This window comes from Euprymna scolopes, chromosome 46 (genome assembly GCF_053919585.1).
Source record: "Euprymna scolopes isolate OS-2025 chromosome 46, ASM5391958v1, whole genome shotgun sequence".
Classification (NCBI taxonomy): domain Eukaryota; kingdom Metazoa; phylum Mollusca; class Cephalopoda; order Sepiida; family Sepiolidae; genus Euprymna; species Euprymna scolopes.
This window is the reverse complement of record NC_136527.1, coordinates 73,045,044-73,061,131: the sequence shown is the minus strand read 5'-3', so window position 1 is coordinate 73,061,131 and position 16,088 is coordinate 73,045,044.

Below are 16,088 nucleotides of genomic sequence, written 5' to 3'. Positions count from 1 at the left end.
CACACTCCCCAAAGCCCACAAGCTGGGGCCTCACCACTGGATATAGTTTAAGGTCATATCCAGGACCCCCATTGAGGGACTTTTACCCTCTGCAGGGGGGCAGTCAACGTATTCTAATGCCCCACCGACAGGGCCTGAAAATCACTAAGGTAGCAGAAAAAAATAAAAGTAACAACGTTTGAAAGTTGTTAATATTGCTAAAAAAAAAAAATGGCAACAACAAATCTTATATCTATCTATCTATCTATCTATCTATCTATCTATACTCCTATAAAATCGTTTTTCTTTTGGGTGTATTGGTATTCATATTAAAAACTCTCGAAAATAGCACGTAAAGTCGGGCAAATTAAAGATAGATCAAGTTAAACACTTGAAATAAGGAATTAATTATAATGAATGTTTAAAAGAATATGCAAATTAGCAAGATCTTTTGCTAGTGAATGCAATCTCACAACCCATATATAAGAAAATTGTATTTTCTTTTTTAAATAAATAGAAAAGAGGGATTTTAATATGAATATCAATACACGCAAAAGAAAAACGAATTCATAGGAATATAGATAGATAGATAAAAAAGAAAAGATGAAGTCAGTTTCCTTTTAATTTTTAGTTAAAAAAAAGAGAATTATTTTAGAAAATTAATAAATTGATAAAAAAAATATGGGTTTGTATTACAGAGGAGGAAGAAAAGTGTAGCCCAGGCGAAATGAACAATAGCGAGAGACTTTTAAGTGGTGTTGTGATGGGAAAGTAACGGTAATAAAAGCCTTTTATTAAAACAGAAAAAAAAAAAATGCCGACCATAATATTTTTGGGTTTGTATTACTGTACATAGATTTGAAAAAGTTGTCAAAAAACAAATATATAACAAATAAATGTTATCAAAGGCAAGATAAGTTACTTTTCTACCAAACTGGATATATTTTTTGTGTTTTTATTCAATGTAACATGTTTATTCAGCTCGAAAACCATACAGTGTTTACCGATGTGTTGGAACATTCAAGATGGCGTCTTATTCTCTCTTTAACACGGTAAGTTTGGGAAAAGATATTCTAATTTTGACTGCTGATCATCGGCTGGTGTTGTTGATATTTACCTCCGCGACGCCGCTACCACATCATCACCTTTCACCGGCTTCGCCAACCCGACCTTCACTGACTTACATCTTATCGCTTTGAAGCGCGATGCTCCACTGCCTGTTGACAACTTTTTTCAGGCCCCTCTCTCTATATACGATCTACCTCTCTCTTTCTCTACACAGTTTCTCTCTCTTATTTCTCTCTATCTTTCTTTTCTCTTTCCTTTTCCACTCTTCGTTCACAGTATCTGTCTCTCCCTTCTCCTCCTGTTCGCAGGCCTCCTCCTCCCCTTTTTTTCTTCTGTTTTGTTTACAAAATGTGACCGAGCAGACATGAATTGAATCCTTTTGGCGCGAAAATGATACAGTTAATAAAATATACTGAAAATATATCTCCTCTCGGCTAAAAATCAATAAAATAATTTATTATAAATTTTAATAAATGTATCACAGTATAAATAAAGCGAAACTAATCGAAGCAAAGTTGATTCGCTGGTCTTCCCGTAGGCAATTAGCTTCGATCAACGTGGGGTAAACCCTTCATATCAGACAATTGCTATTCATTTGGACACTGCCAGAGCTCCCCTTTTTATGAGAGACCTGGTTTTCTGCAACATGGTGGGGAACGGCAGAAAGCAGAAATTTAACTGGCCTACAGCCAGACCTTCATTCTCGCGAACTTTTTGATTGACATGGATAAATTTGAACGCTTTTCACTTCCTCTTGCATCATAGCGTAGCGGTAATATGTCAGCTTTTCTTTCATTTTCTTTTCTGCCTTCACGTCGCAGATTCTAGCCTGCTACAGCATTTTTTTTTTTTTTGCTCCAAACACTCGGGGAACGCCCCCTAGTTTAAAATGATCGTCTGCTTTATCCTCCCCATTTTATTATATTTTTTCTTATTAATTAATTTTTTTTTTTTTTTTTTTTTTACATAGGCATCACCACATTATCAAGGCCCAGAGGCCACTCAAGGATAAGGGTTAAAGAGTGTACAGTAGAAATTGGTCAATATAGTAATCATTAGTAATGAAAATTTGGTAAATTTGATAACTTATATGGAACGGCTCATCAAGAACTTATTAACTTTAGACTTGAACACAACCATATCGTAGTCAGCCGGAAAGCAGGAAAACGGAAGACAATTCCACAGGCGTGCAGTTCTAAGAAAGAAGCTTTGTTCATGGAATCTACGTTTAGGTTTAGGCACAGATAAAGAGTGGGGGAAATTATTGATAGTGTTTACAGCTAGACGAGTGTTTCTTGTGAAAGTTTGGCGAGGGGGGACCATAGATTGAAGCTCAGTTGAACACTTTCCATGAAAATAACGATACATCAGAGACAAACTCGCAACATCTCTTCTGTGAGATAGAGGTTGCAGGGAGGAGAAAAGGACATCTCCTACGAGGCTACGAAGTCTATTTTGAACTCTATCAAGGCAGGACAAGTCCTTTCTAGCAGCTCCTGCCCAGATGTGGCAACAGTATTCCATCCTTGGACGTACCTGAGTTCAATTTACGATAAAAGAAGAGGTACCTTTTAAAATCGCCACAATTCTTCGTTTGCATATTTAAAAATAAAACATTAACAAGAAGTTTCTTTTCCAGGGCATACCCCATCAAACAAACAGAGCCATTTGATGAACGGCATTATTATTAACCTTCTTCTTTTTCTTCTTCTTCTTCTTCTTCTTCTTCTTCTTCTTCTTCTTATTATTATTATTATTATTATTATTATTATTATTATTATTCTCCCCTTCTTGTTATCTCTTCTCTTCTTCTCTATATAAATAAAATGAACTCATTTTTTCCCGTCTGATTTTGACATTAATAGGATTAAAAATCAAGATATTTCATGCAAATATAATATGCACAAACGGCAGAACAATATCTGAGGTGTGTTATAGGCTTATTATTTCTCAAATTCCTCGATAATCTTAGATTTCTATACTTTTTCTGCTGAGAAGTCACGGCCAAAATCGGTTAAGATCAATGGAAGTGGTAAAATATTTTCTCTCTTATAAATTCCTCCTCCCCCTGCCACCACTTAACACCGTTTGGGGATCGTTTTAGATGGATTTTTTTATTTTGACTAGTTCGGATTGTTTTTTTTTTGTGCTTTTTTTTGTTTTTTGGATGGATATTTTTTTGGCTTGTTCGGATTGTTTTTTTTTTTGTTTTTTGGGTGGATATTGTTTATTTTGGCTTGTTCGGAGTTTTCTTTTTTTTGTTTGTTTTTGGATGGATATTTTTCATTTTGGCTTGTTCGGATTGATTTTTTTTTTGTTGTTTTTGATGGATATTTCTTATTTTGGCTTGTTCGGATTTTTGGGGGTTTTTCTTTTGTTTTTTGGATGGATATTTTTTATTTTGGCTTGTTCGGATTGTTTTTCTTTTGTTTTTTGGATGGATATTTTTTATTTTGGCTTGTTCGGATTGTTTTTTTTTTTTTTTTGGTGTGGATATTGTTTATTTTGGCTTGTTCGGATTTTTTGGGGTTTTCTTTTGTTTTTTGGATGGATATTTTTTATTTTGGCTTGTTCAGATTTTTTTTTTGTTGTTTTTTTTTGTTTTTTTGATGGATATTTTTTATTTTGGCTTGTTCGGATTTTTTTTTTTTTTGTTTTTTTGGATGGATATTTTTTATTTTGGCTTGTTCGGATTGTTTTTTTTTTTGTTTTTTGGGTGGATATTGTTTATTTTGGCTTGTTCGGATTTTTCTTTTTTTTGTTTGTTTTTGGATGGATATTTTTTATGTTGGCTTGTTCGTTTTGTTTTTTTGTTTTTTTTATCGATATTTTTTATTTTGGCCTGAACTTTGGGAATTATGTTATTATATGACTTTTTGAAATACATATCGGGATCAGTAGGAGAAATGAAATGGTCTCATGTCGATGAGGCCGTGTATAGAAAGGCTTATAACATGAAAAGTGAAAAAATATATAATTTTGAAACATTTTTAGAGCATGTACATGGTAATTAAAAAAAATCCCCAATAAGCTGGGGGGGGGGGGGCATTTTTTAAACAATTGAAATTTTTATTTTTTATTTTTGAATAAAAAATAATTATTAAAACAAAAACAGTAGTGTTCTCGTTGAGTAGTTTTTATTTCATTCAAGAAAATAAAATGTACTCTTTTTTTTTTTTATATGGGGGTCAGCACTTATCAAGGCCCGAAGGCCACTTAGAGATAAGGGTTATTGCATGTACAGTAATCAATGAGATAGTATTGTAGTAATCATTAGTATTGGGGGTTTTGATATTAGTATTGGGGGTTTTGATAGCGCGTCTTACTTAAGGGGGCGGTTTGTCAGTAGTTTATTTATGTTGGACTTGAAGACGTCCAAGTCGTAGTCAGGTGGAAAACAGGCAAGCGGTAGAGAGTTCCACTGGCGTGCAGTTCTAAGAAAGAAGCTTTGCTCATGGAATCTACGTTTGGATTTAGGCACAGATAAAGAGTGGGGAAAATTATTGACAGTAGTTTCAGCCAGACGGGTGTTTCTCGTGAAAGATTTATAAAGCCATTCTTAACATGGGGATGGGAGGGTGTTGTGTACCTATTCTGTACTTTCACCTAACAATTTAATAAGAACAGGTATCGTAAAACTTTAATTAAACTTGAAAGTACTATTTAAAAATAGCGTGGATCAATAACTGCACTAGCACCAAATAACATTTCACTGTGTTTCGATCTACGACATTCCATGAGAGGTACGTACACGCTAAAACTTTTTGTTTATTTTGTTTATCGCCACAAGTGCTAATTTGGACTTGCACCAATTTTCATGTTAATAATTACCTATAACTATAATCTCCGGCCCCTCCCCCAAAATAATATCCATCCAAAAAATAAAACAGAAAAAAAAATCATAATAACAAAATAATTCGCTAAGCGCAAAGTTCAAGCCAAAATAAAATAAATAAATAAAATACTAGACCACACATGCAAAAATTCTTTCCCTGTAAAAATAATAATTGCTCTCTAAGTCAAACTGTGTACAACATCAGAGCCGATGCATATTTCGCTAGAGGGGTAGCACTCGTGTACGTCCGCTAGATTAAATCTAGTCCCACTCTCATTTAGAGATTGATTTACTTGTTTTCGCTTTCAAGACTTTTGGAGGTTCTATTTTTATAAAGGGTTGGGAAGGTCTTAATAACATATTTTTACTAGTGTGCCACACCTAATTTTATTCCAATAAATAAATATTTTTACTAGTGTGCCACACCTAATTTTATTCCAATAAATTTGTGTGTGTGTGTCTGTGTATATATATATATATATGTTTGGGGGTGAGACTGGAGTACTGTTTGGTGGTGATTGATGGAGGATTTGGTTTTTTTTATATTAATTGTTAGTCCTAGCTGTTTGTACGCCCTCGTGAAGGCAACCAGTGTACACTGTAGGTCCTCTTCTGAGAGGGCTACAAAGGCGTTATCGTCTGCATACTGTAGCTCCATAATGGATATGGTGTCCATTCGACCTTTGGCCCTAAATCTGTTGATGTTAAAAAGTCGCCCGTCAGTTCTGTATATAATCCGAACTCCATGGGGAAGATGTTTGTCCGTGAGATGGAGGATAGCAGTAATGAAGATGGAGAACATCTTGCTGCCCACTCTTCTCTATGGATCGGAGACCTGGACCACATACAGGAGGCACGTAAAAACCCTGGAGACGTACCACCAAAGATGCCTCCGAAAAATCCTCAGAATTAGTTGGAAGGACCGACGCACCAACACCAGCGTCCTGAGTGAGGCTGACATTCCCACTATCACCACTACTGTTGCTCAACGCCAGCTCAGATGGACTGGTCATGTTCTCCGAATGCCGGATCTCCGCCTCCCAAAACAGATTTTCTACTCTCAGCTTGTTGAGGGAAAGCGTGCCCAGGGTGGCCAAAAGATGAGGTATAAGGACAACATCAAAGCAAATCTAAAGCGGTTTCACATGGACTTTGAGACATGGGAGGACGTGGCTGGGAGCAGGTTGGCATGGAGGAGCGCTGTCCACGAAGGTGCTGCGCTTTATAGTAGTGGCCTAAATCAAGCTGCTGAGGATAAACGCAAGCACAGAAAGGACAGATTATTAACCAGACACACCCAACCCCACCCCACCACCACTACCTTTATCTGCACAAATTGCACAAGACAAATTGGGTCTAGGATTGGGCTCTATGCTCACCTGAGGACCCACAGAAGCCACAACGGAGGACAGTCTTACTCGGACACGAGTGACCGCCGATGATGATGATATATATATATATATATATATATATATATATATATATATATATATATATTAATTTTATTTATACAAACATTAATGGCTACATATGTGCATACATGTTTCTGTAATCACCCACGTCGGGGGATTACGTCTTCAGGCCAAGAACCACCTTCAAAAGTCTATATATATATATATATACTAGCAAAAGTACCCGTCATTGACTGGGTTCAAAAACAGCCTACAAAAAATGGACTCTGATTTATGAAAGTATGATAAGTTATGAAAAGGAAGGGTTGTAAAGAGATAGCTTCGAATTTGGGGGTATGAAAAACAAAGCAAAATATGATGAAAGTAAAAATAAAATAGATAAACCCCATAATTTATTATACTATACCAGTTCACACTAAAGCACTTATCACAATATTCTGAGGATCTATATTAAAAAACCTTGTTAAACTTTGTGACATATTTCCATTCTATGGAGGTCAGGTGCGAACGAACACCCCATAATTTTATTATACCATATTTCTTCAAACTGAAACATAATTATCAAAGTATACTTACGCAGATAGATATGAAAAGTCTTTATTAAAGTTTGTGCCTATTTCTATTCTGTGGAGGCCAGGCGCGAATGCAGAACCCACAATTTTATTATATCATCCCTATTTAAGTTAAAACATACTTATCAAAGTATTCTTATGTTCATCTATATCAAAAACACTTGTAAACGTTTTTTTAAATTTTTAAATTTTTTATTTCCATACTTTGGGGACCAGGCGCGAACGCAGACCCCACAATTTTAATGAACCACCGTTCTGCCAGATCAAACATACCCATTCCTGTGTCTCGATACATCTTCTATCATTATATGTGGTCAGTTTTTTAAAATAGTCAACCATATAGGAGCCTACACACACACACACATGCACACACAGACATTCAGCTTTATATCATAGATATATATATATATTTAGGTAAAAATGCACTTTCGTAAATTGAATTCATTCAAAACGTATCGCCAAAACAAACACGGATAACATCTAAATAAATCACGATATATCCTAACAGTCGGCAAGATGGAACAGCGGGTAAAGAGGTTAGGCTCATTACCGTGGGGTCCCGATTTCGAATCTCGCTAGATTCAGCCACTCTGATGAGCCATAGACGTTGAAACATGTATCAGTGGATAATTATATTTTAAAAATAATATATATATATATATACCGCTCCCCATGTGGGGATACCAGATTGGTTAAAGGGAAAATTATTACCAACTCGCATTTAGGTAAAAATGCACTTTCGTAAATAATTGAATTCATTCAAAACGTATCGCAAAAACAAAAGCAAATAACATCTATATATATATATATATATATATATATATATATATATATATATTATAAAAAAGTGAACCATCGCGTAAATTCAATCAACTAAAAAAATGGAAACCGGGGTGAGGAAAAGAAAAATATATATATATATAATGGGGCAAGTTATATGTACAATTCAATAAAATAAATAGGTCGATTAAAAAACGATCGTTAAAATATACCCAAAGCGCTTTTCGTTCAGACAAACATTTTCAAGGGTCATAAGTCTGAAAATTATTATTTTTTTTAGAATATTTAGTAGTGATATGGAATAAGAGCGGAGAGGAGGTTAGGTTTTTATAATTATTCTAAAATTTTGCCAATCGAATAAAGTTATATATATATATATATATATATATAGTCATCCACATACAGTACTGTTTCATTGTATCACAGCTCATCAGTGTGTCTAGACAACTACATCAAGCCAGAATCGAAACCTGACCACCCAAGACTTCTCACCATTATGCTACATGGCTGCTGTGTGGGTAGTGAATTAACAATGTTTTGACATCGTCTAAAGGCCTTAGCTCGATTTGTTTACACAAAGAGCATCGCTTAATACGCTAATGGCAGTTTGTATATCACTTCCCAATATGCTCAACCCAAGATAGGGAGCACTATAGTTATCCACATACTGTACTGTTTTGCTGTATCACAGCCCAAAAGTGCACCTAGACAGGCAACTACCTCAAGCCAGGATCAAAACCCGACTGCCCAAACAAGAGTCAAGGCTGCTGCTGTGTGGTTAGTGAATTTATATATATATATATATATATATATATATATATATATATTAGTGTTGCGACGATCAATCGGAATCAGAATCGAGAAAATCGGAAAGATCAGAGCTTTTTGGAGTATCGAAATCAGTATTGGAATCGGTATCGGAATCAGTATTGGAATCAGTACCAGCATCGGTATCGGAATCAGTATTGGAATCGGTATCGGACTCAGTGTCGGAATCAGTATCAGAATCGGTATCGGAATCAGTGTCGGAATCAGTATCAGAATCGGTATCGGAATCAGTGTCGGAATCAGTATCGGAATCAGTGTCGGAATCGCTATCAGAATCGGTATCGGAATCAGTGTCGGAATCAGTATCGGAATCAGTATCGGATCGGTATCAGAATCGGTATCAGAATCGGTATCGGAATCGGTATCGGAATCGGTATCGGAATCAGTGTCGGAATCAGTATCGGAATCAGTATCAAAATCCGTATCAGAATCGGTATCGGAATCAGTGTCGGAATCAGTATCGGAATCAGTGTCGGAATCAGTATCGGAATCAGTATCGGAATCAGTATCAGAATCAGTATCGGAATCAGTATCGGAATCAGTATCGGAATCAGTATCGGAATCAGTATCAGAATCAGTATGGGAATCGGGAAAATTTCAGCATATTTTCCGATGCCAAAACTGATTCCTTTCATTATCTATTTTATTTGATTTTGGTTCAAGAAAACATCTTTCCTTGGTTGTAAATAATAAATATCTATTGATGTAAACTTCCAGACTAAAATCTCTAGTGTGTTTTTACGTTTGAGAAAATACATGCACATTTTAGATGTGTTTTCTACAGTAATCGGGACAAAATAACAATTTTATAGTTAAATGTTTAGAAATTTATAAAGAATAAGAATCGGAATTGGTAATTGTATCAGAATCGGGAAAAATATTGGAATCGTCACATCACTAATATATATATATATATTTTTTTTTTCTTCTTCACTCATTCGAGTTTTTAATTTCTGCCATTTTTTTACGCACATCTTATCTTTCTTTTAATAATATTATTGGAAATCATTCCCTTTCCCTTGTACCTATTTGGGAATTATTCCACGGATTTCTGCCTTTTGGATTATTTTGGACCATCTTCCAATTACACGATTCCCTTGGATTTTACATGTGCGAATGGAACTTTTACCAACTTTCTTGGATTTGCATTTTTAGATTTTACCGTCATTGGATACTTTACCTTTCACCAGATTATCCATTCATGTGAAATTACTTTTTTCTTCACCATATTCCCTCTGCTTCACTTTTTGTTATCAAGTAAGATCTATGACTTACTTGTAGTTTCATCAAATACTTTTGCAAGCAAAATCCGATCCCGCATTTTGCTAAATCCTACTCTCTGATGAGAAGGAAAGTATTTCTTCGAAACTTCACGGATTAAGGACTATCCACTTATTTTGTGTTTCCTTTTCAAATTAAATATGCTTTTAACTCTTTTTCAAAGTGTTTTTTGACATGTTTTATTAACTACTTGCTCTTATATATATATATATATATATATATATATATATATATATATATATATATATACCTATAATATAAAGCTGAACGTCTGTGTGTGTTTGTGTGTGTGTGTGTGGTCACGAATAGGCTCCTATATGGTTGACTATTTTAAAAATCTGATTACATATAATGAAAGAAGATGTATCGAGACACAGGAATGGGTATGTTTGATCTGGCAAAATGGTGGTTCATAAAGATTGTGGGGTCTGCATACGCGCCTGGCCCCCAAAGTATGGAAATAAAAAATGAAAAAAAAAACGTTTACAAGTGTTTTTGATATAGATATACATAAGAATACTTTGATAAGTATGTTTCAACTTAAATAGGGATGGTATGATAAAATTGTGGGGTTTGCGTTCACGCTTGTACTCCATGGAAATATGGCACAAACTTTAACAAAGACTTTTCATATCTATTTGCGTAAGTATACTTTGATAATTATATTTCAGTTTGAAGAAATATGGTATAATAAAATTATTGGGTGTTCATTCGTGCCTGACCTCCATAGAATGTAAATATGTCACAAAGTTTAACAAGGTTTTTTAAAGGGGGTGAGGGTCCACAATAACACCTTAACTTTAATCTTAATTCCCGTTAGCTTTTATTTATTTTTTTGAGTTGAATCATATTGTGTTGAATAAATTCACCTCATAAATTCACATTCTTATTAAAGTGAAAGCAAAACAAAAAAGTCAGAACTTTAGAAAATTCTTGACACAAATTTTGCATACTCTGTTATTTTCCTTCTCCGCTTGCACGTGGCACTCTTTCGAAAATAGATAAATAGATAAATAATAAAAAATAAGAACGTTACTTGTTATCGTGTCAAAAGAAGGAAAAAATCCTGCTCATGTGATTACGTGTCTTTTGGAAAACGTTTACATAACCTTTTTATTTTTATTTATATATCTGTTTAAGCTTTTTTTTTTTGTCAGTGTACTAGAAGGAATTCAGTTGATTGCAACCCTTTCTGTGTGTTCTTTACATTACAATAGTACAACCCTGAATCCGACGGCGCAATACTACACCGTTCAATACTGTAAAACTGAAACGAAGATGTTCTGCTTGAAAAGGGTGTCATTTTCTTCTTATTCATATGTATATCGATTCTTTGCTTTAAAAAACTAAAGTAATTACGTGTTTACTTTTTTAATATCCCATTTTACTGTTTCGGATTATTTTACTAAAGTAAGTAAAGCTTCATTATTTTTCAAAACTGTTTTTGTTTCTTTGTTTTTCGACATTTCGTCGATATTATTTAGCAAGAGTGTTTAGCAGAAAAGCCAACAAACGACTACCCAATAAAATAAATATACAAGAAATAAATGTTACCATAGTCAATAAAAGTTCAGTTCATGTTTTTTTTTTGTTTCGAAATAGTTTTTAATGCTCTTTACTTGAAATAATTTCAGCGAATTGAAATTAAAACGAAATTTGAGGCGATAACTACTTAAATGAATTTTTATATAAACTACACATGCTATAATCGAATATTCCTCAAGTACAAAATAACGGAAAACATTAAAATATGTTTATAAATATTCCTTACATTGACGGAACTCTCTTAACACAGAATTCTCAGGTGCCCCTCCTTCAAATTGAAAATGGGGCTCTCCATTTATAAGTCACTGCCATTTTGATTTTTTTTTTAACTGGTTCGTGAATCTTTTTTTTTTTACAAACTACTTAAAAATGCAAACCAATGAAGTTTTCTACCATAAAAGTAATTTTTATTCACTATGGTAATATTTATTTCTTGTATATTTATATTATTATATATATAACATTTTCTCTTTGTAAGGAAACATCATTTTGTTGGTCACTCTTGGCTACGAATGGAAACAAAGTTGATATAAAAAAATATATTTTCGCGAAAATTATCTTTACTTTCATCATATTTCGCTTAGGGTAAAATTTTTGAGTATCAAAACCTATCTCTTTACAACCCCCTCCTTTTGATAACCTATCATACTTTCATCAATCACAGTCCATTTTCTGTAGGCTGTTTTTGAACCCAGTCAACGACGGGTACTTCTGCTAGTATATATATATATATATATATATATATATATATATATATATATATATATATATAAAAGTGAACGTGTCCGTGTGTGTGTCTGTGTATGTGTCTGTGTACATTCCCCTACGCAATAACTCTGTCAATTTTTAGTCTACAGACTCGAAATTTGATATACAGGGTACTGAGATTTGGGAAAATCGATGTGATCGGTTTTTGGCCAGAAATTTGGCGATTAAGGGGTCAAAGCTCAACGATTTGACCTTTGAGAACTCTACCAAACTTCTGTGACAATTTTGGGTTTACACACTTGAAATTTTAGATATAGGTTCCATGGACATGGATCTAACTTAATAACTTGATTTGAGCCCAAAACAATAAATTTTTAGGGGTCATAATAGGGGTCAAAGTTAAAAATAATTGACCTCTGCGATCTCTTCCAAATTACTCAGACAATTTCTGGTCTAAATATTTGAAATTTTACATAAAGTGTATTCAGAGATAGGGCAAGCTTTTTAATCAGTTTTGGTCGAAAATTTTTAGTTACCAATATATAAATGTATGTATGTATGTCTGTTTGCATGTCTGCCTTAAACTTTCAATAGAGGCGACGGATTTTACCAAGATTAGTATCGTTTTAAAGTTCGACATTTCATACGACAAATATCGAAAAATTGGCTAAAATCACTAATATCTTCCCCTTCAACTAAGCACTTTTCTACAGAGGGGGGGGGGTCACTTTTTTCGCTGATATTTTTTAAAGTTATCCTCTCCTTTAGATTGTCTAGCCTTAATTTTAAAAAATGTTGCTTCTGGTTTTGCAGTGGTCGTAACAGCATAAACGTTAGGTTTTACCCCGTTCTTTTCCTCCTTTGCGGTACGGGTTCGAGCTTGCCTTCCACTACCACTTTTTTTTTTTTGCTCAACATACACATCCAAACACCCGGGTAGGAATTAGCAAAATGTGGGATCGGATTTTGCATGCAGAAGTATTTGATGAAACAACAAGTAAGTCAAAGATCTTACTTGAAAACAAAAAAAGTGAAGCAGAGGGAGTATGGTGAAGAAAAAGGGTGATTACACACGAATGGATAGTCTGGTGGAAGATAAATAATCCAGTGACGGTAAAATCCAAATGTAAAACTGCAAGAAAGTTAAAAGAATTTCCATTTGTACAAGTAAAATCCAAGGAAATCAAGTAATTGGAAGAAGATGGTCCATCATAATCCAAAGGCAGAAATCCATGGAATAATTCACAAAAATGTGTACAAGGAAAAAAGAAAAGATTCCAATAATATTAATAAAAGAAAAATAAGATATATATATATATATATATATATATATACACTCGGGGTTTTTTTCAAAAGTAATGGACTAATGAATTCAACGAGGTTGTTAGATAGTGCTCAATAAAAAGAGCTGATAATACTTGTTTATTGTTATATAAACATGGTCACATCCTGCTGACTATTCAAAAGTTCAATGAATAATAGCTTATTCATTGAACTTTTGAATAGTCAAGTCGCTGCCTGATGATATCTGTTGTTTGATTGAAACAAGTGGCTATTTGTAGCAGCAGGATGTGACCATGTTTATATAACGATAAACATATATATATATATATATATATATATTGAATTAAAATTAGCTAAGTGTATTTTAATGTAACAGTGAAATTACTAGTTTAATTAAAATACAGGAAATGCTCGTTGTAATTTAGATATATAATAAGCTCGATAGTTAAATGTCCTAGAGCTAATTCATATATATATATATAAATTGAATTAATATATTTATTTATTTATTTATTTTGCAGACTGTTATCCTCATCTTCATAATTGTTGTTTCACAACGTTTCAACCAACTCATCCTCTCACCTTCGTCAGGTTGTTAACCGCAACAGGATAGGAATACTGAATACCCTAACTGTATCCTCAGTAATTACTGCCTTCCATAGTTGTTGTCGTCTCACCACGTTTTGGCCAACTAATCCTCTGGCCGGCTTTGGTTGGTTGGTTGGTTTGGTTGTTTTTGTTTTACGGCATATCAACCTTTTTCAGGTTATTTAATGCCGAATCTAGTTATTTTGAGGAGCGATTTTTAATGGAGTATATTTTTTCTTTTTAAGTCAGATTCTATTTAACCCATAGTTGGGACCCTAACAGGTACTACCACTCCAGGTCAGAGTGGACCTGGGAGCAATGGCGATTAAAGGGTGGCTCCACACTCCCCAAGGCCTGCAAGGTGGGGCCTCACCATCGGATATAGTTTTAGGTCATATCCAGGACCGCCGGCTTTGGGTAGGATTGAAACCGCTATCTTCAGACAATGCTCACCTGGAACCATATAGATTCAACGCCTCTATCCATTGCACCACAGGCTCCAAAGAGCAATCAAGGTTGGATATTTTAGTCTTACATATCCAAGTGTTTTTCATTCTCATCTAGTCTTCCATCATTGGGTCTATACTGAATATAATATTATTTTTATTACTGGAATCCTTTTGAGATGAGCAATTTATATGGTGAGACAACAATAACTATGGAAGGCAGTAATTACTGAAGATACAGTGAAGAGATTCAGCATTCCTAACCTGTCATGGTCAGAGGAATAATTGGCCGAAATGTTGCAAAATAACAACTAAAAGAGGACAATAGTCCGCAAAAAAAAATCTAGGGTTTGTATTACTGTACACATAGATTCGAAAAAGTTGTCAAAAAACAAATATATAACAAATAAATGTTATCAAAGGCAAGATAAGTTACTTTTCTACCAAACTGGATATATTTTTTGTGTTTTTATTCAATGTAACATGTTTATTCAGTTCGAAAAACATGCAGTGTTTACCGATGTATTGGAAAATTCAAGATGGCGGCCGATTCTCTCGTTAACACGGTAAGTTCAGGAAAAGGTGTTATAAATAATAAACTAGACAAAATACTATTAAAAACCACCGAATCTATGTCAAGTTATGTCACGGTAACATATATTGAGCGAATTTCTAACAGTATTTTGTCTAGTTTATTATTTATTACACCTTTTTCCAAACTTACCGTGTTAAAGAGAGAATCGGCCGCCATTTTGAATTTTCCAATACATCGCTAAACACTGTATGGTTTTCGAGCTGAATAAACATGTTAAATTGAATAAAAACACGAAAATTATATCCAGTTTGGTAGAAAAGTAACTTATCTTGCCTTTGATAACATTTATTTGTTATATATTTGTTTTTTTGACAACTTTTTTTGATCTATGTGTACAGTAATACAAACCCAAAATCTAATATATAAATTGCTGTATTTCTGTCTGTCTCCATATATTCAACCTCTATCTCCTCTTAACAGTATCCTCAGTAATTACTGCCTTCCATAGTTGTCGGCAGAGGAATAGTTGGCTGAAACATCACGAAACAACAACTATAAAGATGTAGATAACAGCCCACAAAATTCCAATACAAAAATATCAAATATATTTTAAATAGGACAGCCCATAGAGTAAATACGGTAGTGTGGTGACTGCTAAGGAGTTTAGTCATGGATAAAATAGCCAAGGGATGAGCTCCAACCTCTCCACACACACTTTTGAAGCTCTTTAAGCCTAATTTTTTAATCTTGAATGCTCATATATTTTGAGGGAAATAAATAATTTAAAGTGTAGTATCTGTTCAGTCCTCATTCTATGGAGGAGAGATCCTCCTCGACTGAGACAATTTTTATTCTATCCAAAGTTTCCCTGTCTGGGGGAGCTGAATATCTTCAACATCATCTAACTTTGCCCTCATGAGGAGCCAATTAAGTAGAGACTGTATTTCAATTTATTACATATAATTTAACTAAAAAAAAAAAAAGATTCCGTCATTAATTTTTTTTTTATAATTTGTTCTTTCTTGAAAAAAAAAAAAAAAGACACTGACGAAAAAAAAAAAAATAAATATTAAGAACTTTTTTTATTGTTGAAATCACAAAAGCGAACAGTTGCCATAAAGTTCTTTTGCAAGATGGCGAAAAAAAAAAGACTGCGCATGCGTCAAATTTTGTAGCGGCATCTCCGCCGAACATTAAGAAATATTTACCAGCATTATTATTTTTTTT